General features: G+C 44.4%; 1 protein-coding gene across 5 annotated transcripts in view; it reads left to right on the plus strand.

Moving 5' to 3' along the window:
- JCAD (junctional cadherin 5 associated) overlaps positions 1–4,817 on the plus strand; it is a 58,860-nt gene that overhangs the window by 31,307 nt on the left and 22,736 nt on the right. The window contains exon 1 of one of the 5 annotated variants that reach the window (XM_031059320.1): positions 3,823–3,990. The exons of the other annotated variants lie outside the window; for them this stretch is intronic. The gene's annotated coding sequence lies outside the window, so the exon portion shown is untranslated. Of the gene's footprint in view, positions 1–3,822; positions 3,991–4,817 lie in introns of those variants that run through there. 5 annotated transcript variants of the gene reach the window in all.

The following is a 4,817-nucleotide window of genomic DNA, read 5'->3' on the forward strand; positions in this document are numbered from 1 at the left end:
CGCCGCTCCCTTCATTCACTGTCGGTCGCTGTGGTCCCCTGCGCCCGGGACCGGGGCTCGGGCTGCGGCTCGGTGCCGGCTCTCACCGACCCGAGAGGATGTGGCACCAGGGTCTGAAACACCGAGTGCCGTCCCTGTTGGTGTTTGTCTGTACTCCGGTATTTACACAGGAGTTAAATGGCTCTTTGGCTTATTTTACTTTCTGGTGGTTTTTAAAGCCATGTCCTATTGCAAAGGAGACAAAACCTCAGCTGTTCTGTCAGAAGGAGATCTGTGCTGTTATGTCATTTCATAATTGCCTCAGAATTGCAAATCATGGCCTTAGTCTGCCACTGGATCTGTGCCAAAAGACTCTTGCATCTATTAAGGATGGGTGGTTGTTTGGGTTCTTTTCCCTTTTTTTTCCCCTTTTTTTTTTCTTTTTTTTCTTTTTTTTTTTGGTCAAGAGTTGAGAATAATGGCTTTTTATTGGCATGGACTCTACACGTTAAATTACTCCAGCCCCTGTCTTTAAGTGAACACACGATATAACTGTACTAAGTAGTCAGTCTGATTCACAGAGTCAAGACATTAAATCTTGGCTAGTGACAATGAGAATTGTGTCCTGCTGGAAAGTATTCCGCTGCACTTCTTTGCGTGAGCTGAAGCAGTTTCTCATTGTTACTTCAGAAGTTCCGATTCTGCCCAGAATGGCTGTTGCTTTTTGTGTGTAACAGACACATGGAAAATAGCAACCTTCCGGCTTCAAACTAAACAATATCAGATTAATGACAGAGAAGGGCTCTACACATCAGAGATGCAGTCACTTACAGAGCCCTAATTTGTGCCAGCACTTGGCTTGTAATCACAGAGGCTAGATCTGCTCTGCCCTACTATGCTGTGCAGTTCTACAACTCATGATGGTACCACTTGGAGGAAAAAGTGTGGTCCTGCCAGCTATTCCCTTTTCCAAGGACGCTTTGGGCAGGAGGAGTAGGAGGAAGTTGAGGCAGACTGCTGCCATGGGATAGAGAAGCTGGGCATGGCTGTGCCCCTCAAGGCAGGATCATCTCTAAGCTGTGCCATCAGGGCACATTACAATACCAACTAAAACACCAATTTAGTCTGTCATTTCAAAGGCTGGGCCCTTCTGCATCCTCCCTTCCTATGGTGATGTTAAGTATTTCTCCACACTGCAACATGCATTTGCCAGCTCTTGGAAAAGACGGATCTTTCAGGGTCTGCCAGGCTGTGTGTATCAACTGGCATATTACAGTACTATATTGTTCTTTAGATGCATAACTTCACTGGCCTCTTATGACCTAAAAAGCACACAGAAAATAAACAAGGGCATATTGTTCAGTGGGAAGGATGCAGAAAGTTCTTCCACGTTAGCTGTTAGTTAGGGAAATACGACTTCTAAGTGTTTCTCCTGATTGTCAGAAAAATGACATGGCACATGTGAGCTTGTTTTTTGCCAAGCAAGCTCTACTTGGAAGGTGAGGCATTTCTGAACTTCTTGGTCACCTTGGAACTAGTTATGAGTGTATAGCAAAGTCCTGCCCAAATCTTCTCCTCTAATTAATTTGGCCAGAGGCCATCCTAATTAACCTCGAGGGAGTTGAGGGGTGGGAGAGCTCGGTATGAAACAATTGTTCTCTTGTAATTTGCCGTTCACAATGTGTTGACCAAGCTACGAGCTACATCTCTAAAATCCTCTGGGTCCCTTGCTGAAGCCATTACACCGGTTTATTTGTTTTTTAACAGATGTTGTTTTCTAATCCTTGAGTGGAAGGGTTATCTTGCTTTCTGCAATCTTGTTATTGTGCTTTGTTGCAAGGGCAAGTGGGCTTGGGCTTGCTGGGGAAACTTACTCACCAGTTCCAGCTGTGAAGGAAGGGGTTGGTCAGCCTTTCAGCAGTCCTGATGCAATTGTTAAGGTCTCTGTGTGAACTGATGGCATCTTTTCACATCTACCTAGAAATAACCCTCAGTTCCTCTGGTACTGGCAGTGCCTGCAGGGAACGAAAAGCTGCAGGAGCCTCTTTGCCCAGGAGTATTATAGTTAGGATATTAATGGAATTCGTCAGCCATAACTTGGACTGTCTCAAATGGTGAGGCAAGGGAAAAAATCTGAGATAGTTGAAAAAAGGAAAAAAAAAGGTTAAAGACTGCGTTCTGCTTTTTGAAAATGCTCATAGCACCCTGCAAGTCACTAAGAGTATGTTGAAGGGGGGAAAATGAACAGCTGCTTCTGAAATTTCAGGATGGTCCATTTTCCCCCTTGTGATGATGACTGCTCACCTTGTTGGTCCAGGGGGCTTATCTGTGCTCAGGAAGTGGGTCACCCTTTACCAGCCTGGGCTTACCTTACTGGTGGGCAGCCCTGCCCAGTGCACACAGCTCTTCAGCAGCACAACACTGATCGTGTGTAGCCTTCTCAAGCATCTGTCTAGTTTTTTCTGTGCTAGTGCATGAAAATGCTACTTTGGCATTTGTTTTCTGGTAGAGCGAGGGGTCAGGGGGAAATCCTGCTGAGACTACCAGTCAGGACACACAGATCCAAGAAAGAAAGATCAAAGGCGTCTGTAATACAGGAAGAAGCAGAGGGTCAGTCCGGAAGAGAGGGCATTTGATTATAGTACAGGGGTAATATAAAGGGGATAACACACAGGAGAGGATGGTAGTGTCCAAAAATGAGTAAACAAACAGATGTGGAAGACTCTGCTGAGAATTTATTTACTCCAGAAGACACAATCCTTATCTCTTTGAAAGAAGAGAAGACCACACCAACCTCAGAACACTTCTGCTCCCAGCCACATTTGTGACCAGGAGAAAGTGATTGTTTATGGATCCCTCCTCCATGAGTCCTGGCCTGATGGGCCGGCCTGTCCTGCTGTGATTAGTAGGATGTTAATGTATGTAATCCTTTTGATCACAGAGCCCAGGCTCTATAAGTCATGTCACTGTCACCTCAAAGAAGTTCAGCCATGTGATAGATCCCTTATTAAAAATTTTTGCTTTGACAGATTTAATACAGTTATTATTGAGATCCTTTTTTTCTTTTTTCTTGTGCAGATGGAGAGCTTTTCTATTAAAAAATACAAAAAATAATGTTTATTCATGAAGTTCTAATGTGGGAGTAGCTTATTAGGTCTTTGCCCATAGGTATTTTAGGTAGGATGATCAGCCCCGTAATATCTTGATTTTAAGATGTGAGCAACAAATGTGATTCCCTGTGCTTTGTTCTACCAGTGTGAACTGCTCCATACAAAACTGTAAACAGCATGGAAACATTCATCTGAGTCCTAAAAGGCATCCTCTTCTGCAGTTCCTTTTTGGGAGGCAAGGAGTTGACTAATTACTCTTTGTGTAATAAATGTACTATTTTGCTCTCCTGTTGTGACAGACAAAAGCTGTCATTTGAGGAAATACACCATATGCTGCCAATTGGTGTAAGGACTGGTTATATCTGGAGCACAGAGTATCAGTGAGTGCTCTTTAACAATTGCTCCTTCTCTGAAAAAAATCTGGGCCAATTTCAGTGGACTGATGTGCTGGTCTGTCATCAGTGAAAGCCAGCTGTTGACATTTTGAAAACCAGCTAATACAAACAGTGGTATCTGTGCATGCTTGGATATCCTCTCTCCCTGTTAGGCATTTACATCTATTTGGATGCTTAAGAGGCTCAGCCTATCAGTGCTCAGTCAGGCCTGGATTGGTCCATGGCAAATTTAAAAATCAAACTTATTTCGGATACCAACTCCCATCCGTTCATAGTCGGACACGTTTTTCAGCATTGTGTGACACCAATACTCAAACACCCACATTACTTAAAAAAATAATCTCTCTCTCTACCATTTTTCCTTGGTGAATGTGAGAAAGCAGAGTCTGAAAGCTCCTAACAAACAGCAGCCCCTGAAGAGCAGCTGTCACTCGTGGAGGTCTGCCCCAGGAGATGCTGTGCGCTCTCTCTCATCCCATGGTGGGTTTGCAGATGCATCTGCACTGGTGAGATACAAGACAGGAATAACTACCTTCTGAGAGTTAAATAAACTCTTTAAGACTTGTTCCTCTCATCCTTCCCACTTCCTAATTTTATTGGAGACACATTGTATCATTAATTTGTTCTCTGGCACAGTTCCCCCAGAATTTCAGTGAGGTCTTTTTGCTCAAAGAATGCAAAGAGGATGCGAGCTGTAATTTTCACTGTCTGTGAATCTCTGTGTTAGAGAAAAAATGTGAACTCTCCTGCCCGCAGGTAATGAGAGTTGAACACAAAAATTCACATATTTCTTTTTAATTTCTTTGCGGTGGATGGGAGGGACTGGCCTGGGAAGACATGCAGAACTAACATAAAGTTGGCTTATCTTCCAGCAAAGACTTTGGCACGTCTTCCTCCCATGTAGTCTGCAGAGATGATTATGCATGTAGCGCTAGCAGCTTTGAAGCCTTCACTACAGCATTGGCTGCAATGGGAATTTTCTTGAAGCTTTGCCTGGTGTGTATCCATGATGTGATCAGTGTCCTTTGGTCAGGAACCCATTCTGGTGCCTCCTCTCATCTGCTGCCTCTTTTCTGCTCAGGAGCTTTCAACCCGTGGTGTGTGTTTTGTGTCCCAGCCTCCCTGTCCCTCCCATCCCTGGAGGAGAAGCAGAGTTTATTTTTCTACCCCTGTGCCAGACCTGCACCCCCTTATCAACGCCTTCGCTCTTCCCTGCAGTGCAGAGATGTCAGGAAAGGAGGGTGCAGGGAGAGTTGTAGCAGGGGGCTGGGGATAGAGGGGAAAGTCACATTGTATTTGAGGTGACATGGCTATTTGTAGCACTGAGAGATTT

This window comes from Geospiza fortis, unplaced genomic scaffold (genome assembly GCF_000277835.1).
Source record: "Geospiza fortis unplaced genomic scaffold, GeoFor_1.0 scaffold75, whole genome shotgun sequence".
NCBI classification, from domain to species: Eukaryota; Metazoa; Chordata; class Aves; order Passeriformes; family Thraupidae; genus Geospiza; species Geospiza fortis.